Genomic DNA, 27,340 nt, shown 5'->3' on the forward strand with positions numbered 1-27,340 from the left:
GTTTTGGAAGTGACACTACAGACAGGAAAAGTACGTCTGGAGTTTGCTACATGTACAATCAGGGTCTGTTTGATTGGTCATGCAAGAAGCAAACAACAGTTAGCTTAAGTACTTGTGAAGCTGAACTGAATGCACTGTCTTATTCACTTAAGGATTGTGAATGGTTAGTACAATTGTGCAAAGATATGAAAATTCCTGTCAAATGTCCAATCCAGGTTTACCAGGACAACAAAGCATGTTTGGCTTTGCTGAAGTCTGAAGGTTGTAAGCAAAGCACGAAGCACTTGCAATTAAAGTTGCAGCATGCTAGGGAATGTATTCAGAAGGGACTCGTAACGGTGTCCTATATGCCAGGTAATGAAATTCCTGCTGATGTATTGTCCAAGATTGTATCAAGGGATCAACACTGTACCTATGTGCAGAAGTTGGGTTTGTACTGATATTGTACGAACACGCTGCCCAGTGATGTTCACAGAAAGGGGGAGGATGTTGGTTTCTGCTTTCCTTCACTGTGCAGCGAAAGGGCTTGTCACGAGACAGGTGTTTACATTCCACAGTCTGTACTGTTGGAGTTTCTCACGGGAAAGGGAGGCTGGATGTGACGTACACTGGTTTCCTGTTTTTCACTGTGTGATTCTCTCCGAGCTGTTGAGGAGAGAGGATGCATTTTTTTTGCTCCGGCAGAGGCAAGATGTCTTTCTGTAATATACCAGCTATGAACTGTAAATAAAAACAATATAGAGTATGCAGCACGTACTCCTCATCCTTCCGCTGGGCACGGGACTCTGCTTTAAATCAACAATAGGATGGTGCCAGCCTTCGAGATATTCAGCCCCTTTCCACTCATGAGTGGCCCCTAGGTTCCATAGGCAGCAGAACCGCCGTAGGCAGAGTCCTTGGAGTTGAGGTTTCCGGGTTTCTGGGACAGAGAGGAGACACTGGAACCCGAAAGTCAAGTTTCCAGAGGGGTGGTTTGAGTCCGTGTAAGCATGAGAGGCCCCTCCTATCTCGACTTCGGTCCAGTTTGGATTTTGTGAGATCTCTCCATTCTTGTAAAGAAGGTAAGTCCCGTTATGGCAAGTCAGGCGGTAAGATGAATGGTCAAGGGTGAGGGCAGCAGACCCGATACGGCGTAAGTCCTTGTTTCGGATGAAGAGTTCCCAGTGTTCGTCATCGGCAAGTCGGGGTACTAGGGAATGGCGGAGTAGGGTCCGAGACTCAGGAAGGCAAAAATCAAAGTCCCCCATTCGATCAGGGTTAGACCTTCCCCCTGTCTCGACCTCGTGATAGTCCAAGAAGTGATAGTCCGTTTGTAATCCTGTGCAGTGGTCCGACAAGGTAGGCGTGACCCTGGATAAGGCGGCAAGAAGGAGGGCGGCGCAGGCAAGACCCATGGCCTGGGTGAGTGTAAGGAGCAAGCTGCAAGCGGAGGTGTCAAACGGAGCTGTCGGATGAGCTGTCAGATGAAGCGGTGATGTAGGGAGCTGTCAAATGGAGCTGTCAGGTGGGCTGTCAGATGAAGCGGTGGTGTAGGGAGCTGTCAAACGGAGCTGTCAGATGAGCTGAGCTGTCAGATGAGCTGTCAGAGGAGCTGTCAGATGAAGCGGTGGTGTAGGGAGCTGTCAAACGGAGCTGTCAGATGAGCTGAGCTGTCAGAGGAGCTGTCAGAGGAGCTGTCAGATGAAGCGGTGGTGTAGGGAGCTGTCAAACGGAGCTGTCAGATGAGCTGTCAGATGAAGCGGTGGTGTAGGGAGATGTCAAGCGGAGCTGTCACAGCGTTTGAGACGTAGCTTGAGGGCGTCGGAGTCCGGGACGATCTCGGATGTCCAGTTGGTTGTCGTGGCGTCCGGTCCGGTCTGTTGAGCCCGATCTTGGCCCCGATCTGCTGGTCCGGTCTGTTGAGCCCGATCTTGGCCCCGATCTGCTGGTCCGGTCTGTTGAGCCCGATCTTGGCCCCGATCTGCTGGTCCGGTCTGTTCTTCGGCGTCGTCGATGTACGAGGTCGGTGGTGTGGGAGGGGTCGAAAAGGTGAAGTCCTCGCCGGGGTTTTCTTCTGTCTCTTGAGGGGGGGCACGGACTTACACCTCGTGTGGTGAAGCCACGAATTCTTTTCCCCTACCTTTACGGCGGCCGGTGACGTCAGGAGAATTTGGTAGGGGCCCTCCCAGGCGGGTTGAAGGGGTTCCTTTTGATAAACCTTAACGAGGATCCAGTCACCGGGATCGAAGGAGTGGGCTTGTACGTCGATGGGTAGATTCTGTCCTTCGATGGCTGCGTACTGGTGGAGGCGCTGTAGCTGCGTCTGGAGCTGAATGACATAGTTAGTAAGTTCTGCTTCCCCTAGTTCGAGCTCCGAGAGGGGAAATAGGGTATTATAGACGGGAGGGGGTCTCCCAAATAGGAGTTCGTACGGAGACAGTTTCAAGGGTCCTGTAGGGGCACTTCGTATGTTGTGGAGAACTAATGGGAGTGCATTTACCCACTTTAGTCCAGTAAGTCTGCAGAGTTTTCCAAGTTGTGTTTTAATTTCTTGGTTCATGCGCTCTACTTGGCCAGAAGATTGTGGGTGATAGGGTGTATGAAGATCCCATTTTATTTGTAGAGCTTTTGCGACTAATTGCACTATTTGAGCCGTGAAATGGGTTCCTCTGTCACTGTCTAGGCGGCGGGGAACCCCAAACCGGGGAATGATGTCCTGCAGGAGGGCTCTGGCTACTACAGAGGCGGTTGGCTTCCTACAGGGAAATCCTTCTACCCAGGAAGAGAGTTTGTCTATTATGATGAGGGCGTGTTTGAAGCCTTGGCAGGGTGGTAGATCGATAAAATCTAGCTGTAGGCTTTCGAAGGGGACGAATGCCCATAGTCTGGCCCCTGGAGGTGCTCTGGGTTGTCGCTTGGGGTTATAGGAGCTGCAGGTAATACAGTTCTTTGATGCTGTTGTTGCTGCGATTGCCAAGCCTGGTGCGTACCAAGACCTCTTAACATGTTCTATCAGTCTCCCCTTTCCCCAATGCGTTTGTTGATGGAGAACCCTCACTAATTTTGAAACCCATGTTTTAGGAAGGACGGGTCTGCCATCAGGGAGGACCCAAACGTCATTTTGTTGGGTTGCACCCACAGAACGCCAGAGAGTCTTTTCTTCTTCGGGGGCTTCTTTGTAAATCTGTGTGGGATCTACATTAAGTGGGATCTGTAGGGCTTGAAACTCTGATTCTTGGTTGGGGGGGCGGAGTGCGGCTGCCTGAGCCGCGTTATCGGCTCGTCTGTTGCCTCTTGAAACTGGGTCCCTGCCCCGGGTATGTGCTTTACAGTGAACGACTGCGATTGCATCGGGCATGTGGATAGCGGTCAGTAGCCTCTCCACTAGAGCGGCGTGTGAAATTTTGGAGCCTGCAGCTGTTAAGAAGCCCCTTTGTAGCCAGATTTGACCAGTGGTGTGGACTAATCCGAAACAATATTTACTATCCGTGTAGATGGTTGCCCGCTTGCCCTCACTGAGTTCGCAGGCGCGTATGAGCGCTATTAATTCTGCAGCTTGGGCGCTATACTGTGGGTTGATTGGGTTGGATTCTAAGACTTCAAAGTCCGTAACCACGGCATATCCCGTTTTCCTCTCCCCTTCTATAACCCTGGAGCTGCCGTCTGTGTAGAGTACAAGGTCTGGGTTTTCCAAGGGTAGGTGATCTAGGTCTTCCCTGGGTTTCTCGGCTTGACGGACTATTGTGGCACAGTCGTGGTGTGGGGTTCCATCATCGGGGAGGGGTAGAAGGGTGGCTGGGTTAAGGGAGTTGACTCTTTTTATGGTGACGTTTGACGGGGTTAGCAGAAGGGCTTCATACTTGTTTAGTCGGGAGTTAGAAAAGTGATGACAACCTCGCAGAGTTAGGAGGGTGGAGACAGAGTGGGGGACATGAACAATGATTTCATGCCCCAAGACTGTTTCTTGAGCCTTTTCGAGGAGGGTCGCTGCGGCGGCTATAGCCCGCAGGCAGCTTACTGCCCCCTTTGCAGTATTATCCAATTGTAGGCTATAATATGCCACAGGTCTCTCTTTATCCCGGAAAGGTTGAGTCAGTACCCCAGAGGCTACCCCCATTTGTTCATGGATAAACAAGTTGAAGGGGATTCTGTAGTCGGGCAAGCCTAGCGCAGGGGCTGACCTTAGTTCCAGTTTCAATCGTTCAAAAGATTTGTATGCTTCTTCTTCCCAAATTAGGGTGTCGGGGTGGTCTTGGCGGGTCATGGCAGACAATGGTTTCGTTATTTCGCTGTAGCCTGCGATCCAGGCTCTGCAGAAGCCTGCCATTCCTAGAAATCCCCGTAGTTGCCGCTTGGTTTTGGGAAGGGGAATTTTAGTGACGGCTTCTATCCTATCCGTTGCTAAGCTTCGGGTGCCCACTCCCAGGATGTGCCCGAGGTATTTTACTTCCTGCTTGCAGTATTGTAGCTTTTTTGGTGACACCTTGTGCCCCTTTCGGGGTAGTTCGGCAAGGAGATGCTTGGTGTCTGTTTTACACGCTTCCTCGCTGGTAGAACAGAGGAGCAGGTCATCTACGTAAAGGAGGAGGGCAGAACTAGCTGGGAGGCGTATATCTTGCAAATCTTGATGTAGGATTGCCGAAAAGATTGCTGGTGACTCCACGTACCCCTGGGGCAACCTTGTCCAGGTTAATTGACTGGGTCCCCATGTGAAGGCGAAGAGGAATTGGCTAGCTGGGTCTAATGGTATACTAAAGAAGGCAGAGCACAGATCTGCAGCGGTATACCATTGGGTTCCTGCAGGTATGGCGTTTAGGAGGGAGTTAGGGTTGCCCACTACTGGGTGGCGGGGAATCACAAATTGATTTACTAATCGCAAATCCTGGACGAAGCGGTATCGGACTGGGGCTCCCTCGGCGGACGGTTTCTTTACTGGTAGTACTGGTGTATTGCATGGAGATGCACAAGGGACTAGGATCCCCTTTTCGAGAAAGTCTTCTATCATCGGGGTTAGCCCCTCAATGGCTTCCTTGGGTAAGGGGTATTGTTTAGTACACGGAAAGGGTAGGTCAGTCCTATAGGTAATTTTTACTGGGACAGCCGATAGGAGGAGACCCACTGAGGTTGACTCAGTGCCCCATAGAGAAGGGGGTAAATCGTTCTCCAGTTCGGGAGGGAGTTCGGGAAACTGCCTATCTGTCTTTACTTCTTCCATCATCCCTTGAAATGCAGGGATGGAATCTTCGGGCATGTATAGGTAGATACCTTCTTGAGAGCATTTAATTGTTGCGTTTAATTTACAGAGTAAGTCTCTTCCGAGGAGATTTACCGGGCTACTGGTTAAGAGGAAGGTATGCTCGGCGAGTAGGGGTCCGAGGGTAACTTTAGTTGGACATGATAGGGGACAAGTGCGGGGTATCCCATCCAGATCCATAACTTTTTTTGTTTCTGAACCTGGTTCCAGGTGACTATCGGTTAAAGTGGAGTATGTGGCCCCGGTGTCCAGTAGGCATTGATAAGGATGGCCATCTATCTCTATGGTGCAAAATGGATCTTCGGAGGATAACGTTAGGACTGGACAGATGGTTTGAGTTTGGTCGGGACCCCCTTCTGATTGTCAATACGTTTGTTGGTCGTCTGGGGGGGTTGGTTAGGGGGGTGTAGAGGCGGAGCAGAAGCGTTCACCCAAGGGTGGGTGGACGGAGTTATTGCTGGCATTTGGGTCCTCGGTCCCTGCAGAGGCGTTTGAGTTTTAGTAGGGGCATTCGGGAGCGGTGGGTTGTAAGAGGCCGGGGCGGCTCGAGGGTTGTAGGGCATAGGAGGTTGGTTTTGGTACCCGTAGGTCGTGTTGGGGTGTACTTGGTGAGTCATATTATTGAGGTAGGGACAGAATCTTTTTATGTGTCCTTCCTCTTGGCAATAAAAACACCCTCCTGCAGCTGGTCCCCATGGTCTATGAGGATTCGGAGGTCCTCCTCCCCGGACTCCCTTTCCTCGACTGAAACCTCTGCCTCTGCCGTAGGTTGGTTCCATGCTAAGGGCTAGGATCTGTTCCGTTTCGGGCTTGGGGTCCCTTTTCTTCCTCTCGTCTCGGGAGTTAAAGACGGATTTCGCGATGGAGAGGATTTCGCTAATGCTCTTTCCATCATACCCTATTTGTAGGTTTAGGGCTTTTCTAATATCAGGGCAAGCTTGATCCTTGAAGAAGCCTTTCACAATGACCTCGTGTTGAGAATTATCTGGGTCGATCCCTCCCCAGGTCTTGATGGCTGATACTAGCCTGGTGTAATAGTCGGATGGGTGTTCATTGGCCCCTTGTAACACAGTTTGGACTTTCGTCCAGTTGACTGTACGCTGGCCAGCAGCCTTAATGCCGTCCAAGATTGCCTTCTTAAACAAATCTAAGCACCATGTTCCGTCTGTGGTATTATAGTCCCAGGTTGGTTCGGTGCGTAGGCATTGGGCCGTGAGTGCCTCAACGCCTTGTGGGCGTCCTGTCTGGTAATTCGGGAGTTCAATTGCTTCTCCGGCCTTGGCTAAAATATCTGCCTTTTCGGCCTCGTTGAAAAGGGCATTTAGGAGAACATGAACGTCTGGCCAAGTCGGCTTGTGGGTCGAGAAAATAGCGCTGACCTGACGGTGACACTTATCCGGGTCATCTCTTAAGGATGGCATTTGATTTGACCAGGTTACCAGGTCTGCCGTATAGAATGGTTGGTGAGTGTATACCATCCGAGGACGTCCGGCCGGTTGCAGGGGTGGGATTGGCAGGGCCCTTAAGGGCATCTGGACGGCTGCGGACTCCGTCTGTTTGGACGTCCCCGGGGTCTCTTTAAGTTTTTCTAGAAGGCTGGGGTCTCTCAAGGTGGCATCTAGTATTTCTTTAGCTCGCTGTCCCAGAGCTACGGGGTTAGAGCCTTCTGAGGTAGCGTTCTGAATCTCCTTAGCTCGCTGCCTGGTGATTCGTGGGCTCGCGCCCCCCCCCCCGTGCCCCTGGCTCCCGTGTGTCTTCATCGCTATCTGAGTGACCCCTTGGGGCGGGTGGAATAGTTTGCCTATAGTAGAAGGGGATGAACGCTTGTTCCATGGAGTCTTCTCCAGGGTATCCCTCGTATGGGGGGGGGGGGCAAGGACGACCTTCCATGACTTAAGACAGGCAGCTGATAGGTCGTCGCTCCTTTGGTGCCTTGGAGCAGCCTTTTGACCGTTTCGAAGGTGGCCAGGTATTCCAATTGACGGGGCTTTTCTTCTAACAAGTATTTTCTAAGATGTTGTAGACGGTCTTCATTAAAAGAGCCCCCTTTTGGCCAACGTAACTCTGGTTTTGCGGAGGCAGTTCCGGCGGGCCAAGTGTCTCTACAGAGATCTTCTAACTTCTGCCTCGACAGCAATTTATGCCCGGGAATAGATTTCCAATAGGAGATGACGAATTCGAGAGGGGAGTCGGGGTCCCTCTGGGATTTGGATGGCTTCCTTGAAGCCTTCCTCCCGGAGCGAGCCCGTTCATGCTTAGAGGCCTGGGTACCCATTTTATTCACGCGTGTCTAGACAGAAAGAAGAAAGAGGGGGGTTGGTAAGGATTGGTATGGTATACCTAGGGAAGTATTATACCTAATGCAAGGGTATATAGTAAAGAGGGGTCTCTAGCTGCTTGGCAACTTCCTTAGCGAGGGTTTTGAGAGCTCTATCTACCTGATTCCTTATGTTCCCTTTCCGATTTCTTTATTTCTTTACTCCTATTTCCTATAACCTGGGGTTTCCTTCCACTCTGCCGGTCCCGCCCAATTCCTCATGGGCAACCCCCTCCTGGCAACCTCCTACCTATCGTCACACTCTCAGGAAAAGGGGCCCTACTGGACGCCCACGTAGTGCAATGCCAGATCGGGTGATCCCTGGACAGGTTTCGAACGGAAAATCCCCCTTGCTTTCGGAAGCGGACTCACGCACGATACACGTGTTACGTGGCCCGACCGGTGCGGCTGGGATTGATTGATAGGAAAGCAAGACCCCTTCCTGCCCCCTCCGTAAGGGCGCTCGGGAAGTTCGGAAAAGGAACTCCAACCCCTTGCTTTCGACTGAGATGCCCGTTGCAGAGAGTCGGCTGTCTTTCCAAGCCGGGTCTCTCCGTCTTACTTTCGGGCTCTCAATCAGTGCGGCTGGCTGGAGAGTTTGAGAAGAAAGAGATAGAGCTCAGAACCCCCTTTTGGGTCGAGCGGCAGTCCACAGTCTCTCTCACCACTTGGACCAAGGTACAGGCGAGAAGAAGCGATAGAGAGGAGGGCAGAGAATTCAGTTGCCAGGAGACTTCCACCCCCTTCCCACCAGTGCACTGGGTTTTCCTTTTCCTTATACTCACGCGTCTTCTATGATGATCCCGGGATCGATGAGTAAGCTGGCTGGATCCCTCTTTGCTCCCCGACTGAACTCCTGGGGCTTCCGATTACCGCCCGGAAGATGGCCGGAGGTCCAAAGGATCTTCCCGAGCAAAATGGCCCGGTGCCGGCTGAAGATTTTGGGGCCCCCAGTCAGCAACACGGGAGAACCGCAAAAGAAGCCCCACGTTGGGCGCCAAATGTTACGGAAAAATCTGGGTGCGCGGTTGTACTAACACCCAGCTCGTCGGACAGAGTCCGCGGGTCCTTGCGGAGAAGAAAGGAGCTCAGCCGGACACAGGAGCAAAATACGAAGATCCGAGTTTATTGCGCAACAGGTTCAAAATGGCATTGAACCCCGAGAATGGGGTGACATAAGCTTTTAAAAGTTCCCTCCATAACCCAGAATACAGTGCAGGAAACGTCATGAATACATTATGGGAAGGTCATGTTTCGCGAATTACATCATGAATATATTTTATACGTCATGAATAGATTAAGGAGGGGTGGGATTACATTCATTAACATTTCGGATGAGGGAGGGGGAATATGCAGAGCAAGAAATATACATAGATAAACATTTATTGAGCACCGGGGGTGGCAGGACAATGGGCCAAAGATATGCATCGTCTGCCACTTAGTATTGCCCGGAGGAAGGGTTTGGCGAAGCTATCTGACAGGATTAAGAAGTTCCTGTGTACGTGACCTGCCGCTTCGGGGATTATGGAAGTAGGGATAGCATCATGGAGTCCAAGGGGAGCTGAGTTGAATGACACCAAGAGTGAGGGAATCGGAGCTACGGTTGATTTTATATCAATTTCCAAAGGTTTCAATGCTTTCTAGCCTATTCCGTACTATGAATCAAAAGCGGAAACAGAATGGATACATTTTAGTAAGAATGGATACATTGTAGCAGGATTTTGACAGTTTTACGAGGTCTCTGGTTTCAGATCCATTGTTCTCGCAGTGGGGGGCCGTCAACAGCTTGTCAGGGGTGAAATGAGGCGTGCAGTAGCTCCCTGAGCTAGCTCCTGCAGGGCGAATGCACGGCTGTGATTGGCTAAAGCGCGGCCATAGGAATCAGCGGGGAAATAGGAACACCCGGTCTACTCGTTCTAAGTATGGAGCGCAGATAGGCATAGGAAAAGATAGGGGAATATTTGAGCTTATTTCGCTCATGGAAGGAAGAGGGAGAGAGGGGTCTGGGAAAAGTGTGGTGCTTGTGTAACGGTGAGGGGGCTGAGGGTGAGCGTATGGTGGGCACCCTCGAGGTCATCGCCTCGGACGTTCCTGGAAAGGAGGGAGGAAGAGGAGCCCCCCCCTTCCGTTCCGTATCACATGGAAACAGCATCTCGACTCCCTCCCAGGAGCTTTGGCACCGACCTGTCAGGCCTGCGGAGAGTTGGAGCAAGGAGTTTTGCAGGGAGGCTGCTGGTTTTCAAAAGGCCTTTCAAAAGGGCTTCCGGAAGTTTAGAGGGTGTTTGCAGGCTTTTCCAATGCTGTCCCCAATATACGCAATTTCATTTAAACGCACGGTACCTCGGAACGCAACCCCCGTGTAAATGGGGCGTTGCCTGTACCTGATTTGAGCCCGCTACAAGAACATCTAGAGGATAGCAAACCAACTGTTACCTTTTCTAGTAATAATAATAATAATAATAATTTATTATTTGTACCCCGCCCATCTGGCTGGGTTTCCCCAGCCACTCTGGGCGGCTTCCATAGAAACCAAAAATACAGTAAAATATCACAGATTAAAAACTTCCCTGAACAGGGCTGCCTTAAGATGTCTTCTAAATGTCAGGTAGTTATTTATCACTTTGACATCTGATGGGAGGGCGTTCCACAGGGCGGGCGCCACTACCAAGAAGGCCCTCTGCCTGGTTCCCTGTAGCTTTGCTTCTCGCAATGAGGGAACCGCCAGAAGGCCCTCCGCGCTGGACCTCAGCGTCCGGGCAGAACGATGGGGGTGGAGACGCTCCTTCAGGTATACTGGGCCGAGGCCGTTTAGGGCTTTAAAGGTCAACACCAGCACTTTGAATTGTGCTCGGAAACGTAATGGGAGCCAATGTAGGTCTTTCAAGACCGGTGCTATGTGGTCTCGGCGGCCGCCCCCAGTCACCAGTCTAGCTGCTGCATTCTGGATTAGTTGTAGTTTCCGAGTCACCTTCAAAGGTAGCCCCACGTAGAGCGCATTGCAGTAGTCCAAGCGGGAGATAACCAGAGCATGCACCACTCTGGCGAGACAGTCCGCGGGCAGGTAGGGTCTCAGCCTGCGTACCAGGTGGAGTTGGTAGACAGCTGCCCTGGATACAGAATTGACCTGCGCCTCCATGGACAGCTGTGAGTCCAAAATGACTCCCAGGCTGCGCACCTGGTCCTTCAGGGGCACAATTACCCTATTCAGGACCAGGGAGTCCTCCACACCAGCACGCCCCCTGTCCCCCAAAAATAGTACTTCTGTCTTGTCAGGATTCAACTTCAATCCATTAGCCGCCATCCATCCTCCAACCGCCTCCAGGCACTCACACAGGACCTTCACCGCCTTCACTGGTTTTGATTTGAAAGAGAGGTAGAGCTGGGTATCATCTGCATATTGATGGACACCCAGTCCAAACCCCCTGATGATCTCTCCCAGCGGCTTCATATAGATGTTAAATAGCATGGGGGAGAGGACGGAACCCTGAGGCACCCCACAAGTGAGGGCCCAGGGGTCTGAACACTTATCCCCCACCACCACTTTCTGAACACGGCCCAGGAGGAAGGAGCGAAACCACTGTATAACAGTGCCCTCAGCTCCCAGCCCCTCTAGACGGTCCAGAAGGATGTTATGGTCGATTGTATCAAAGGCCGCTGAGAGATCCAGCAGAACCAGGAAACAACTCTCACCTTTGTCCCTAGCTCGCCGGAGATCATCAACCAGCGCGACCAAGGCAGTTTCAGTCCCATGGTGAGGCCTGAATCCCGATTGGAAGGGATCCAAATGGTCCGCATCCTCCAGGCGTGCCTAGAGTTGTTCAGCAACCACGCGCTCAATCACCTTGCCCAAGAATGGAAGATTTGAGACTGGGCGATAGTTGGCCATACTGGCCGGGTCTAAAGATGGTTTTTTAAGAAGCGGTTCAATGACCGCCTCTTTCAGCGGATCTGGGAATGTTCCCTCACAGAGGGAAGCATTCACCACCCCGCAGAGCCCATCGCCCAGCCCTTCCCGGCTTGCTTTTATTAGCCAGGATGGGCAAGGATCAAGGAGACAGGTGGTTGGTTTCACGCGTCCAAGCAGCCTGTCCACATCCTCGGGGGTAACGGATTAAAATTGATTCCACGCAACTTGACCAGACAGAGCTCTAGCACTCTCCCGCCCCAGCCCTGCTCCCACGGTGGTGTCTAGCTCCTTCCGAATATGAGTGATTTTATCTGCAAAAAACTTAGCAAAATCATTTCAGGAGATCTTGGGGTCTTTACAAGGCCCCGGTGGTAAAGGTGTTTCCGTTAAATTGCGAACCACCTGAAAGAGTCTCCTGCTACTATTTTCTGCAGATGCAATAGAGGCGGCGAAGAAAGTCTTCTTCGCCGTCGCTATCGCCACTTGGTAGGCTCGACGTTGAGCTCTAACCTGTGTCCGGTCAGATTCGGAGTGAGTTTTCTGCCACCGACGCTCTAGCCGTCTCAACGATTGTTTCATCGCCCTCAGCTCCGAAAAAAACCACGGGGCTGTCCGGGCTCCATGCAATCGGAGAGGGCGCTTCGGAGCTAAACAGTCAATAGCCCTGGTTAACTCCGCATTCCAGCGGGCCACCAGGGAATCAGCTGAAAGGCCATCAGCATGGGCTAAAGCATCCCCTACCACTCTCTGGAAACCATTTGGATCCATTAAGTGGCGGGGGCTGACCATCCGAATTGGTCCCACCTCCCTGCAGAGGGGAAGGGTCGCGGAGAAGTGCAGTTGCACCAGGAAGTGATCTGACCATGGCACTTCTTTTGTTTCACTTTTACTTAGTGTCAGATCACCCACGTCACTAGAGGTGAACACCAGGTCTAAGGCATGTCCATGACTATGAGTTGGGCCAAACTTATTCAGGGACAGCCCCATGGAGGCCATGCTTTCCACGAAGTCCCGATCAGCGCCTTGTAAGGTCGTGTCGGCATGGATGTTAAAATCCCCTAGGACAACCAAACTAGGTGTCTCCAGGAGAAAATCCGCCACGACCTGAAGCAACTCGGACAGGGAATTCTTGGTGCAGCGGGGAGGTCGGTACACCAAAAGGAATCCTGTACTGCCCCTATTGCCCAACTTCCAGAACATGCACTCAGAAAACTGGATCTTCCCAGTAGGACGCCTGGTGCAAGCTAGTGACTTCCTAAAAATCACTGCAACCCCCCCTCCCCGCCCACATGACCTGGGTTGCTGTGCGTAAGAGAAACCTGCTGGACAAGCAGTGGCAAGGACAGGCCCATCTGCTTCCTCCAACCAGGTCTCTGTCACACATACCAGGTCAAATCCTCCATCCACAATCAAGTTGTAGATGGCAGTGGTTTTATTCATCATTGACCTGGCATTGCACAGCAACACTTTCAGGTCATGTGGGTTTCCCTTGTTGATTCCAGTATCCATCCGGTCAAGGCCAGACCCGGAGGCAGGGATAGTCTTCAAACAACGACTAAACCTGCCTCCTCGGTAATGACATGGTCTGGTCTTAGCGCAACTCCGCCTCCTGCCCATGATCACCGAGATCGGATGTCCCAGTGCTTCCCCCCCCTGTGGAACTTGTCCCAGCCATCGTGTTGGCTGGGGAGCCACTCCCAGGCAGCCCTGATCCCGCCCCTTAAAAACAAAACACAAACTATACAGAACCAATAAAGCAACAACAACAGAAAGGAACAGAACAATTATACTAAAATTAATCCCCAACCAAATATCCATTACACCCACCCACCCCCAACAAGGGAAAAAAGGAAAAAAAGAAATACAAATTTAAATTGCCACCGACTGCTTGAGGACATTTTAAAACACATTGGAACAGGGAAGCAATTGCAGAACACTTCCCAGCTTCCCCAAAAGTTTGTTCCAAATAAGGGCCTGGGCCACACCCCCTGGGCCAGTTGGAAAAGGCCCTGGAAGGGAGCAGGCCCTGCAGCCCTCACCCAGCCGATGGTCCGAGGCTTCCCCGCAGCAGGAGTCCCTTTATAGCTGGGAGAGAGGGCCTGGGCCACGCCCCCTGGGCCAGTTGGAAAAGGCCCTGGAAGGGAGCAGGCCCTGCAGCCCTCACCCAGCCGATGGTCCGAGGCTTCCCCGCAGCAGGAGTCCCTTTATAGCTGGGAGAGAGGGCCTGGGCCACGCCCCCTGGGCCAGTTGGAAAAGGCCCTGGAAGGGAGCAGGCCCTGCAGTCCTCACCCAGCCGATGGTCCTTTTCTAGGAAGCTGTCTTCTCCCTGAGATCAGAGGAGGAAGGCAAGAGCAAAAGACAACCAAGGGTGTTAATGGCACAGGCCCTGAGAAGAGAAAGAAACAGCCCGTTGGCTGAACAGTATCTGGGAAGATGGCAGGGAAATGCACACAGCGAAAGGGCAGGTGGGAGGACCAGAACCTGGGATGACTCAGTCAAGGCAAACAAAGGGCATGAACAGCACACAGGAAGCAGATGCACAGCTACAGAAGCTGAAGCTGAATGCAGCGGAGGACCCCCAGCCCCCACATTTCTGAGTGGAAGAGCAGCTGTTTTTCAAGCAGGCAAGCAGAGTGGGAAGGGTAGACATCCAGCACATGAACCTGCCAGGTAAATCAACCCCTTTCCCTACCAGGTCAATAAGTCTGGTGACGGGAACTTCGCCAAGCGGCTGCCTCATCCAGCACAAGGCTTCCAAGGAGGTCCCGAAGCAGCTTGGTAGGTAGCTCCCACTGATGGTGAGGAAATAGTCCTTGCCACGGTCAAGGTGAAGGACAAAGGTAGCCTCAATCTTCTCTTCCTTGCGGACGTACACATCCAGGGAAATGTCCCCCGTCTCACCTAAAACGGGAGGAGGTCAGGTAGATACACTCTTTGGCACAGCCAAGTTGGCTTGTCTGTAAATTAAAAGTGAAGACAGTGAAGAATTGAACAGAAGGACACAATAGGAGCCTGCTGGATCAGGCCAATGGCCCATCTAGTACAGCATCCTGTTCTCCCAGTGTTATGTACTGAGTTGACTAGGATCCAAACTGCAGCAGTCTGATTGGTCCTAGAACAATAGGATCCAAATTGCAGCAGTCTGATTGGTCCTAGAACAATAGGATTCAGAATGCAGCAGTCTGATTGGTCCAAGAACAACGCAGCAGTATGATTGGTTGGCAGGAACCACCCAATCATGCTCCAGATATAAGTGAATCCACAACCTGATTGGCTTACAGTAGAATTCCAGAATTAACCAATCATGTGCAGCCCATTGTGTAAATAATGTATATAAGCAGATACTTTGAGGGGACTTTCATTCATTCCTCCTCACCACTATGAGCTGAATAAAGAGCATGAAATCACTTTGCGACTCTGAGTATATTTCACTGGCGACGAGGATGGGATCCCGCTGAGCTGACGGCCACACACAGCACCGCAGCACCGCCACCTGCCGCACCGCTGCCTCGCACCGTGTATCCAGGCTTCAGCTCCGGGACACAAGGAACTCAGAATGGCAGCCAACAGCAACTTCTCGCCGTTCAACCCAGCATCTGGAGACTGGGAAGCGTACGCCTCCCGTTTCACCTTCCTCCTACAAGCCAAAGGGGTCACTGATGAAGAAGACGCCAAGAAGAGGGCAATATTCTTCAGCATCTGCGGAGAGGAGACATTTGAAATCACCCGGGCTCTCCTTGCACCTGAAGACGTCGCTACTGTTCCATACAAAACAATAATGGAACAGCTGAAGAGGCACTTTTCGCCACAGCCCTCAGTGGTGGCTCGTCGAAATGCCTTCTACGCAAAGCGGCAAGCCCCTGGGGAAACCATAACTGGGTTTGTGACCTCTCTCCGCCAAGCTGCCCGGTTCTGCAACTTCTCAGAGCTGGAGAACATGCTTCGTGACCGCCTCGTCGGTGGCCTGAAGGATGAGAAGCTGCAACGACGCCTCTACGCCAAGAAGGACCTAACGTTCCAGGTCGCTCTGGATGAGGCCCTGGCAACGGAAGCTGCCGAGAGGTCGACGCAAGAGGCACGGCCGAGCCTGCCACCCCAACCGAGGGTCCACCATGAAGACCTCACCGACGACTCAGGATCTGACAGGGAGGAGGTGCACCGAGTACAGCAGCGCACTCAAGCACTCCACATACCACAGCTGCCTCGACGAGAAGGAGGGAACTGCGCAAGCTGCGGGGAAAGTCACGAGAGGAGGACCTGCCGTTTCCGCAACGCAGAGTGCAGGCAGTGCAGAAAATTGGGACACATCGCCCGGGTGTGTCGAGCTCGGCCCACCCGACGCCAGGCATCAGATGACCAATCCAAGAGCCCCAGGTCCCGGGGCCCAACGCACCAAGGCAACTCTACGGAGCTCACGGACTTCCAGGTATACCAGTTGCCCCACCCCAACGTAGAGAAAATTTATGTAGAGGTACAGATAGAGGGGGCCCCATGCCGCATGGAGCTTGACACGGGTTCAACTCTATCCATAATCTCGGCAAGGACCTTAAGGAAACTGTGTCCTACTGGAGGTCCCAAACTCAGGCCGGCCCCATTCACCCTCCGGGACTTCCAGAAACGTAAGGTCCCCACAATGGGGGTGGGGACCTTCAGGGTGCAATACCGAGGGCGGACGTGGCAACTGGACTTGCTCGTGGTCAAGGGCCCCTACATTAGCTTACTGGGATTGGCATGGTTTGGACCACTGGGGCTAGCCATCACCGGGGTGAACCACACTACCTTACAAGTGGACGTGGACGCCATCTGCAAGGAATTTCCAGGGGTTTTCGATGGGAAATTGGGACAGTATACGGCCCCCCCCATTGCTCTACAGCTTGACCCCGCAGTACGACCGGTCAGGCTCAAGGCCCGCCAGGTCCCGTTTGCCCTGAAACCCCGTATAGACGAGGAATTGGACCGGCTCGTGGAGCAAGGAGTGCTGGAGCCGGTGCCTAATGCCCCCTGGGAAACCCCAATCGTCACACCCGTCAAGCCTAATGGTTCGGTCCGCATCTGCGCAGACTACAAATGTACCATAAACAAGGCCCTCACGGCCCATGCATACCCAGTGCCAGTAGTCAGCCATGTCCTTGCCACCCTGGCTGGGTCGAAAATTTTTGGCAAGCTGGACTTGGCCCAAGCATATCAACAGCTGCCAGTAGATGAGGCCACAGCAGAGGCACAGACGATTGTGACGCACAGAGGAGCGTTCAGGGTAAAGCGGCTGCAATTCGGTGTTAGCGTGGCACCAGGCATATTCCAGAATCTAATGGACTCGCTCCTTAAAGGGATTCCTGGCGTCACCCCCTTCTTTGATGATGTGCTGATTGCCGGGCCCACACCAGAGGAGTTTGAGGACCGCCTCCGCACCGTTCTGCACCGTTTCCAGACGGCGGGTCTCAAGGTGAAGCGGGAAAAATGTCTACTAGGAGTGCCTCAGGTGGACTTTCTGGGATTTATGGTGGACGCAGAAGGGGTCCACCCGACTGGGGACAAGGTACGGGCCATTTGTGATGCCCCAGCGCCCAAGAGCAAGACTGAACTTCAGGCCTTCTTGGGACTATTGAACTTTTACCATTCCTTCCTTCCCCACAAGGCAGCGGTAGCAGAGCCCCTACACAGACTCCTGGACAAGCGGGCCACTTGGGTATGGGGCCAGCGCCAGGAGGCTGCATTCCAGGCAGTCAAGGACTTGCTTGTCTCAAACTGAGTCTTGGCACACTTCGACGAGAGGCTGCCAGTGGTGCTAGCATGCGACGCCTCACCCTATGGCATTGGCGCTGTCCTGGGACACCAACTCCCGGATGGAAGAGAGGTACCAGTGGCATACTTTTCCCAGACACTCAATGCAACTGAGCGGAACTACTCGCAAATTGACAAGGAGGGTCTGGCAATCGTGAAGGGAGTAAAAAAATTCCATGATTTCTTGTACGGGCGGCCCTTCACCGTGGTGACTGACCACAAGCCGTTGCTTGGCTTGTTTGCCCCCGAAAAGCAGACCCCCCAAGTGCTGTCTCCTCGCGTCCTCAGGTGGTCAATTTTCCTTGCCAGCTACCAGTATGCACTGATTCACCGCCCAGGGAAGGCAATGGGCCATGCGGACGCCCTCAGCAGGCTACCACTACCGAAAACAGGCCCTGACCCAGCACCTGCACAAGAGGTTATGAGCCTGGAGCTGCTTCCCGACCGCCCCATTCAGGCACAAGAAGTTGCACACCATTCCAAGAAAGATAGGGTCATCTCCCGGGTCCTGGACTGGGTGTGGAGAGGATGGCCCAGCAGCAGCCCTGGGCCAGAATTCGCTGGCTACACAACCCGCAAACATGAACTGTCGGCCCACAAGGGGTGCCTGTTATGGGGAAGCAGGGTCGTTGTTCCCCAGCCCCTCCGCAAAAGGGTCCTCACAGCCCTACACGAGACACACCCAGGGGTAGTAAGAATGAAGGCCCTTGCCAGGAGTTATGTGTGGTGGCCAGGGATCGACGGAGAGATAGAGGCCTGGGTCAAACACTGCCAGGCCTGCCAAGAATCCCGCCCAGATCCCCCAAGGGCCCCAGTCCAGTCCTGGGAGTCCGCCCGAGCACCATGGTCACGCCTGCATGTGGACTTCGCTGGCCCCTTTCAGGGGAAAACATTCTTCATAGTGGTGGACTCCTACACCAAATGGCTGGAAGTCGCACTGGTACCGTCCACTTCTACATCCGCAGCCATCCGGGTACTACGCAGGCTGTTTGCAACCCACGGGTTCCCTGACACTCTCGTCTCAGACAACGGGACTGCATTTACGTCAGGAGAATTCCAAACCTTCACAGCGCAGAACGCCATCCGCCACATCCGTTCGGCGCCATTCCACCCTGCCACCAATGGCCAAGCAGAACGCATGGTGCGGACCACCAAGGACACCCTTCGCCGCATGACGCAAGGGGATTGGGAGTACCGCCTTGCCACATTCCTCCTAGCACAGCACAGCACCCCCACCTCAACGACTGGCCGGAGCCCCGCTGAACTACTAATGGGTCGGCGCCTTGCAATCAGATAGGACCGCCTTCACCCCGATAGAGCTCAGGATGAGGTAGTGGTGGAGGAAGGCAGGAACCCCCGGACCTTCGAGGCCCAGGACCCAGTGTACGCAAAGAATTTTGGGGCAGGCCCTGCATGGGTACCCGCCACAGTCACTGGCCCCGTGTCATACGAGGTGCTAACAGATGGGGGGCAATGCTGGCGCCGCCACTGCGACCAGATACGGCGACGATTCCCGGGAGAAACCCAGGAGGAGGACAGGTCAGAGGAGTCCCAAGGGAACAGCGGGGCAGTGAGGCCCATAGAGCAGGAGGGGCCAGCAGGAGAGGCAGAACCAGTAAATACAGAGAGGACCCGCGAGGCCGAAAGGACACCGGAACCAGAACCACGACTGAGCGAGCCGGTTGTGCCAAACCAAACAGGCCCATCACAGCCAGCATCCTTGGAACACGAGCCAGAACCTGAACCCCGGACCAGGGAACACCACAGGCCGCAACGCACACGTAGGCCGCCGGCGTACCTCGAGGACTATGAATGCGACCTCCCGGGCAGGACTGGAACTTAGAGGGGAGGGGTGTTATGTACTGAGTTGACTAGGATCCAAACTGCAGCAGTCTGATTGGTCCTAGAACAATAGGATCCAAATTGCAGCAGTCTGATTGGTCCTAGAACAATAGGATTCAGAATGCAGCAGTCTGATTGGTCCAAGAACAACGCAGCAGTATGATTGGTTGGCAGGAACCACCCAATCATGCTCCAGATATAAGTGAATCCACAACCTGATTGGCTTACAGTAGAATTCCAGAATTAACCAATCATGTGCAGCCCATTGTGTAAATAATGTATATAAGCAGATACTTTGAGGGGACTTTCATTCATTCCTCCTCACCACTATGAGCTGAATAAAGAGCATGAAATCACTTTGCGACTCTGAGTATATTTCACCCAGGTGTATGGGGGAAACCTTAACTTCAAGAATTAGGAGAAGAAGCGACTCAGTTCCCACCCCCACCCCACTTTCCTCTCTAGTCCTCCAAAGCAGCAGCTGCACAGAAGATGGTGACAGGATACTGGGGGGGGGGGGTGAGAGAAAGTGATCCTAACAAAAGAATATAAAAAGGGAAAGGATTTTTGCGCCCCCAATGTAACTTTCTTTTTTAGTTTACATTTCACTGAGTTTTTAAAAGTTTGGCTAGTTCTATATGTTCTCCAAGATATTTTTGTGCCTCCACAACATAAAAATACGCATTTTTTTTTAAAAAAGTAATTTTTGGACGGAATGCTCTCACTGGTTCCCTGCGATGCCAAAAGGTGTTTTGGGACCCTCCAGCATTGTTTGGCTTCAATTCATTTGTGTGTGTGTGTTTGTTTAAAGCTGGTCACACACACTTTTACACTTTGGGCTCAGCTGCTTTGACGTGTGGCCCTTGGAGGCTTGAGCATGGGGCAATGCAGCCCACAAATGTTAAGCCTCCCCTGCTCTACCAAACTCCCAAGGTTTGAGGGAGGAGGGTTGGGAAGAGGAGGAGAAAAGGAAGGCCTTCCCTAGATGAGCCTTGGGGTCCCTTTCCAACTCTACACTTCTCTGATTCCAGAGAGAGACGCGCTGGGCTCCAAGTATCCCTCGCAGGGCTCAGCGCGAAGCCATGGCTTCCAATCCTGGCTGTCACTGAGCTTGGGGATAAAGGAGAAGTGGAGGGTGACCTGCCCGTTGTTTGTGATCTGGAACTTCTCCTTCTGCAGCTGCCGGAACTTCACATTCTCAAACGGAAACTGCAGAGCAAAAGGGGGGGGGGAGGAAAGAGAGTGCTTGCCTTCAGCAGAGGCAAGGAAACGTGCTCCAGGGGGAAGTTTGTCCTTGGCCCCGGGCTCTCGTTTAGGGGACTGCACATGCAACAGGTCCACGTGGGGCTCTCCAGATATTGCTGCACTTGCCACTGGCCATGTTGGCTGGGGATGATGGGAGTTGTAGTCCAGCATCTGGAGGGCACCACGCTGGCTACCCCTGGAGTCTTTGCCTGCGAGGAAGAGGAAGAGGCTGCCGCTCAGTGGAAGGGCATCTGCCTTGCCTGCAAAGGTCCCAGGTTCTATCCCCAGCATCTCCAGGTAGGGCTGGGAGAGATCCCCCGGAAATCAAGACTGAGCTAGATGGGCCAAGGGCTTCTTTCCCCCCTGGTCTTTTTACAGCAAACCCTCTTTAAGGGGTTGGAGAGGATCCTATTCGTCTTTACCTCCCTCCAGGGAGGGAAGGAATTCGTTCTCCATCCTGTCCATCAACTGAACAATATCCTCAAACACTTTCCGGTACCGTCGGTCAGCCACAACCTTCACCTATCGGGGGGGGGGGGGGACAGAGAACATTTGTTGGGGCTATGGACTAAAGGGGGGGTATGAGTTAAGAGCAGAAAGGCCTGATGCACCCCCCTGTTCCCAGCCCTGAAAGAGGCAAGTACTGTAACTCTGAGAGCTTCCCCAGGATGGCAGCGGCTGTGACTTCCAGAGCCAATGGGCTGAAGCCAAATGCTCCAAGCCAAGTGCCACAGAAGCTCCATTGCATGAATGGAGCCAACGGTTAAGGTATACATTTCAGCCCATGTGGTCTGCCATGCCTGCAGGAGCAGCGTGTACTCAGAACAGTGGAGAATGGAAGCCTAGGGATTTAACAGAGCCAAAACCTGCCCACTCCTTGCACCGGAAGTCATTGGCCAAGGAGGAGCTCTGTGGAAAGGGGCCTGGTTGTTGGTCAGGGCCTGCCCAGATTCGAGGAGGTGCCACATAGCAGGCAACTAAAAACCCTGAATAGACGATAGCCCTGGCCAGGGCAGGTGTTACCCCTGTGAGGAAGAGGGAGCTGACGGGCTTGTGGTCGCTCCTTTTCCATTCCATGTGGCTTCGGTAGCTGAGATGATTCACGCTGCCTCCTCTCCAGAGGATTGGCTCTCACCATGCTGGCACACGGCACTTCCCACTGCAAGGAGACAGGAGAGACACCAGGACTGTTGGACTGGCTGAGGCAACACACAAGGCTCACACAGTCAAACTTTGGCTCCACACACGGCCTGTGATCTTGACCACGGTCAACAGCTGGAGATGATGGGGCTTGGGAGTCCAACTTCTGAAGGGGCGGACCTTGCAGGTGTGCAGGCATTTTGCCTCATGGAGAGAGTTGATAGGAAATCAAAAGCTGCCTTCTACCAGGTCAGAATGAATTTCTGACCTCCCCCAGTTTGGATTCCTACATTGCAGGGGGTTGGACTAGATGACCCTCATGATCCCTTCCAACCCCACAATTAATTAATTAATTAAGTCTCCTCCGGCTGGCAGCAGCTCTCTGTGGCCCAATCCTTTTTCAGGTGGAGGCGCCATAGAGTTTCAACTTGAGACTCTGCATACAAAGCATATGGCACACCACCAAATGATGATCCTTCCCCAAAGCAAGGGGCCCCGTTATTCTTGCTCAGACACTATTTTTTCAGTGATCCAAAAGACCCTTTCTGGCACCTGAAATGCTGCCCAAAGGAGCCTGCCGTTTTCCGGCTTCGTCACTACATGTTCCGCCTGTCCTTTTGATTCCCCCATTACCACAGCAAGAGCAATTAAACTAGCAGGCCTAGGTGGCTTCTGACAGTTGTCAAGAACCACAAGAATATGCCAAATCCTGGATGGTGAGGCTCAGTGGCTACTAGCCATAATGGCCACAGAACATACTCCACCAAGAGAAGCAGTATGGCTTGGAGGAGGGGAGCGTGCTGTTGCACTCAGGTCCTGTTTGTGGGCTCCCTGAGAGGCATCTCATTGGCCAATGTGAGAACAGGATGCTGGGCCAGATGGACCAATGGCCTGATCCAGCAGGGCTGCTCTCATGCTCTTATGCCCTGGCAGACTCATCTTGAGAGAGCACCAAGTCTAATTCCCAGACTTCCTTGACACAAAGAGGATTCTCATTCAGCCTGCTGCACCTTTCAAGGAACTGCAACACCGCTTATACACACCACGAAACAGAGGATGCTGGTTATCAGGACAAATGTGGGGAAAAGGAGCCAAAACATTTCCAGAGACTTTGAGCAGGCATGGCTTGAGGAAGACAACATATCACAGCCTTGCATTTCACAACTCGCCTAGCAGCCTTTGGCAACCCAGAATTCCATGCAAGCAAAGTGAGCAGGTGAAGGAAGAAGAAGAAGAAGAGTTTGGATTTGATATCCCGCCTTTCACTCCCTTTAAGGAGTCTCAAAACTAACATTCTCCTTGCTCTTCCTCCCCCACAACAAACACTCTGTGAGGTGAGTGGGGCTGAGAGACTTCAGAGAAGTGTGACTGGCCCAAGGTCACCCAGCAGCTGCATGTGGAGGAGCGGAGACGCGAACCCGGTTCCCCAGATTACGTGACTACCGCTCTTAACCACTACACCACACTGGCTCTGGAGAGCTGGATCTCTCTCTTCCTCCGTGGCTTGGTGTCCATTCTGGCTGCAGAGGAAAGGAAGTCCGTCCAGCCCTCAACTCTAGCCCTCCTCCAACAGCTTGCTTAGCACAAAGCCATGTTTAAAATATATATTTTTACTAGCCTTCTCAGGAGGATGGAAAGGCAGGACACTACTGGCATCTCGGCAGACTAGGAAAAACAAACAAGCCTTGCAGAAGAATGATTGAGAGGACTTACTTACAAAGGCTCAACTATCAAGCAGGATCTGTTTTAGAGTCGAATTTGTACGTCGGGATGAACTTGATCTCTCCCTCTGTGAAATCAGCAAAAGCTGTCTTTTGGGTACTCTGAATGTTTAGCTAAAGCCAAAAAGAAATCGCTAATCAGCAGAGAAGCAAAAGACCCCCTGTTGCCTGACAATGGAGTCTATTAACAGCCACTGTTGTGCTGGAAGACCAAGGTGAAGTACTAGTAGGTTAAAGGTAAAGGTAAGGTAAAGGGACCCCTGGTTGGACAGTGTTCTCGAAGCTACAAACATGAGTCTGACCAAACTGTGGGAGGCAGTGGAAGACAGGAGTGCCTGGCATGCTCTGGTCCATGGGGTCACGAAGAGGCGGACACGATTAAACGACTAAACAACAACAACAACAAAGGGACCCCTGACCATTAGGTCCAGTTGTGACCGACTCTGGGGTTGCGGCGCTCATCTCACTTTATTGGCCAAGGGAGCCGGCGTACAGCTTCCGGGTCATGTGGCCAGCATGACTAAGCCGCTTCTGATGAACCAGAGCAGCACACAGAAACGGCGTTTACCTTCCCGCCGGAGCGGTACCTATTTATCTACTTGCACTTAGACGTGCTTTCGAACTGCTAGGTTGGCAGGAGCAGGGACCGAGCAAGGGAAGCTCACCCCGTCGCGGGGATTCGAACCGCCGACCTTCTGATCGTCAAGCCCTAGGCTCTGTGGTTTAACCCACAGCGCCACCCGCATCCCTACTAGTAGGTTAGCCAAGTGCAAAAAAAGGGGTATACCTGCTGAAATCCTATCTTATACACACTTATTAAAGGTACAGGGTGCTTGTGCATTTTTGCCCCATGTCATCTTAAATTGCTTTGCTGCATCACACGACAGGAAAATCCTCTAACTCAGGAGCAGCAGACACGTGGCCCTCACAATGCTGCAGAACTCCAATTCCCATCATCCCTGATTACTGGCCATGATGGCTGGAGCCAACAGGAACTGCAGCTCAGTAACATCTGGCAGACCACAGGTTAGCCATACCTACAATATGCAATATTATATGTACCAATAATCCATACAAACTGTTAACAAGCACCAGAATACACCCCAACACTATGAGCAACTGCAAAACCATCCTTTTGCATCCTACGTTGGCTCCCGGGACGTTTCTGAGCACAATTCTGAGTGTTGGTGCCAACCTTTAAAGCCCTAAATGGCCTCAGCCCTGAAAGAGTGTCTCCAACCCCATTGTTCAGCCCAGGCGAAGCGAAGTTACAGGGAACCAGGCAGAGGGCCTTCTGAGTAGTGGCACCTGCCCTGTGGGACACCCTCCCGTCAGATGTCAAGGAGATAAGTAACTATACAGCCTTTAGGGAAGTTTTTAATGTTTTATGATGGTTTTGCGTATGTTGGAAGTCTGAGGCTGCCCCCCTTGCCTTCCTTGCAGTATCCTTCTCAAAGGGCTAAGGCATGACTACGCTCACAGAGTTTAAATCCACCATAAGGTGCAGCAATCAGGCCTCTGTTTCAACACAAAATACCAATGATCCTTATGCCAAGTGGGAGAAAGGTCGTCAACATGATGAACACACAAACCTTGGAGAGAAAAATGTAAAACAAAAAGCACCAGCAATTTAGTTGGACTTAATGGAAGTCTCTGCTGATAAGAACATGTGAGCAACGCAGATTTTCCAGACAGATGCAAAACCTAGAGCAGGAAACCTTAGACCTTTAGATATTGCTGGACAGCAGCTGTGCTGGGGCTGATGGGAGTCCAACAACATCTGGAGCGTGTGCTGAGCTAGGAAAGCCCTCTAACTGGGAAATTGCAGAGCAGTCCTACTTATTCCCAGGCAACCCTCCAACTTAATTGGGACTTGCTTCTAATTCAGGTTGCACAAACCTGCAACCTTAAAAAGCATTTGTAGAAGTCGCAGTCATCCTATGTTCTTTGCTCCTAACTGCCTGAAAGTGGTTTCTCTAGCCTAGGCTGGGGTATCCCAGACAAAGGAAATAAACAGGGCAATATCCTAAACCACCACATATAACACAAAGATGTCTCTCACCTGGTCGTAGGTCAGAAGTCTCTGAAGCTCATTTTTAGTGATCAGATGACAATGCTGGAAAAAAGCAAAGCAACCACAGCTACAGGCTAGCTCACGGGGGCGGGGGGCAGCCTGCTGTCACTTCCTGCAATATGTAGTAAGACTGATAACTAGGATTGGGCAGTATGATCATATTAGGCTAGTGCTCTGTGAACTAGACTGGCTCTTGAACTGCTTCCAGGCCCAATTCAGAGCATCCCATTTGGCCTTTCAAGTGTTTCAAGGTTTGGGAAAAGGGTACCAGAAGAAGGCCCACTTATGTTTGCACTGCCTCTCCACTGACTAGAATCCCTTTCCCAGGGAACTCCTGCTCTTTCAAGCATGGCAGGGCCTTTTCAGTCATGGCACCCTACCTTTCAGAATAATCTCCCAAAGAGGTTCACCTGGCCCCTGCTTTGATGTCCTTTCAGCAAAGACTTTTAGAATTTCCCCTGGTTCTTGAATTCATGGGCAGGGAGCTTGTGGCCCTCCAAACCCTGCTGTAGTACACAGGAACATAGGAAGCTACCTTATACTGAGGCAGACCATTGACCCATCAAGCTCAGGACGGACTACATGGACTGGCAGCAGCTTTCAGGCAGAGATCATGCCCAGCCCTAGCTGCACACACTGGTGACTGAGCCTGGAACCTTCTCCATGCAAAATGGCCGCTCTGCTTTCGCGTTACTGCCCTTAACAAACTGCAACTCCCACCCCGATCACTGGAGAAGTTGCCTACATTTGCTATAATCTAATCTAATACATCTCTGCCACTCGGTTTATGTTGCTCTCTACTGGCTGCTCTAGTAGAAACCTTAGTGGTGCAGCTGCAGCAACAGGGATTGCCGACACTGCACCCTCCTGGTGTTGCTGAAGTGGAACTCTCATGAGCCCCAGTCAGCAAGGCCAATTCTTAGCAATTATGGGAATTTTGGCCCATCAACATTTGGAGAGCACTATGCTGCCTGCCATAAAGAAGGCTGATCACCGAAGAATTTATGTTTTTGAATTCTGGTGCCGGATGAGACTCTTGAGAGTCCCATCGACTGCACGAAGATCAAACCTATCCATTCTGAAGGAAATCAGCCCTGAGTGCTCACTGGAAGGACAGATCCTGAAGCTGAGGCTCCAATACTTTGGCCACCTCATGAGAAGAGAAGACTCCCTGGAAAAGACTCTGATGTTGGGAAAGATGGAGGGCACAAGGAGAAGGGGACGACAGAGGACGAGATGGTGGGACAGTGTTCTCGAAGCTACCAGCATGAGTTTGACCAAACTGTGGGAGGCAGTGGAAGACAGGAGGGCCTGGCGTGCTCTGGTCCAGGGGGTCACACAGAGGCGGACACGACTAAACGACTAAACAACAACAAATGCTGCCTACCCTGAGCTACACACAGGCAGGAAAGTTACAGAAACATGACTCAATTTGCTTCTCCAGATAGCAGAGACCAACAAGTTACATCCTTGTAATCCTGGTTTCGGCGCTCAAAGTCTTCCACGTGGGCAGCAAGGTGGGAATTGACCATGCAGAAACTGGTATTGTTGCAGACAAGCCTCACGGCCACACACCCCTTGTTACCCTGCAGGGGCGGAGCAAAGATGCCTGTTAGTGAGCAAGCAGGAAAGAGGGGGAAACTGGTTGGCAGAGATTAGAAAAACAGATAGACAGACAGAAAGATAGACGTAGGGAATTCCACTCTCAGGGTCTACTCCCCATCTTCCCCATGATGCCTGTGCCCACTGTCTCCCTCATCACTTCCTTGATGCGGCTGAGCTGGTCCTTCCGGACAAAGATGAGCAACATCATTCCGACTAGACGGACCAGCTGCACCTAGAAGATGCAAGGTACTGGGATGTCTACCAGCTCTGTTCATTGCTTGCTGTCCTGGGCCGGCTGGATGCAGATTGGAGTGGCAGGTGGCACCAACTGGGGATCCCCCAAGGGAAGAAGGCTCAGAGCCAGGGAACTGGTGGGGGGTCGTCAGAGGGAGAAGAGGGAGCAGACTGTGAGCAAGAGGAGGTGTTGGAAACTGAAGAGGCAGGAGGGCAGGAAGATTCTGTGGCAAACAGCAGC

At 52.3% G+C, this 27,340-nt stretch overlaps 1 long non-coding RNA gene and 1 pseudogene across 2 annotated transcripts in view; one reads left to right on the plus strand and one right to left on the minus strand.

Moving 5' to 3' along the window:
• The window catches only part of LOC310697729, an 861,879-nt gene that overhangs the window by 733,358 nt on the left and 101,181 nt on the right, over positions 1-27,340 (plus strand). The gene's annotated exons all lie outside the window — the stretch shown is intronic.
• LOC310697815 (inositol polyphosphate 5-phosphatase OCRL-like) overlaps positions 1-27,340 on the minus strand; it is a 127,319-nt pseudogene that overhangs the window by 91,453 nt on the left and 8,526 nt on the right. Inside the window, exons 6-14 of the transcript in view lie at positions 26,977-27,097; positions 26,727-26,869; positions 25,249-25,302; positions 23,197-23,300; positions 21,349-21,484; positions 20,748-20,847; positions 20,407-20,441; positions 20,098-20,277; positions 14,150-14,353 (exon numbers count right to left, since the gene is read on the minus strand). The product of the transcript in view is annotated as an inositol polyphosphate 5-phosphatase OCRL-like (transcript). The remainder of the gene's footprint in view (positions 1-14,149; positions 14,354-20,097; positions 20,278-20,406; positions 20,442-20,747; positions 20,848-21,348; positions 21,485-23,196; positions 23,301-25,248; positions 25,303-26,726; positions 26,870-26,976; positions 27,098-27,340) is intronic.

This window comes from Podarcis liolepis (genome assembly GCF_965112155.1).
Source record: "Podarcis liolepis genome assembly, chromosome: W".
In the NCBI taxonomy this organism is placed as follows: domain Eukaryota; kingdom Metazoa; phylum Chordata; class Lepidosauria; order Squamata; family Lacertidae; genus Podarcis; species Podarcis liolepis.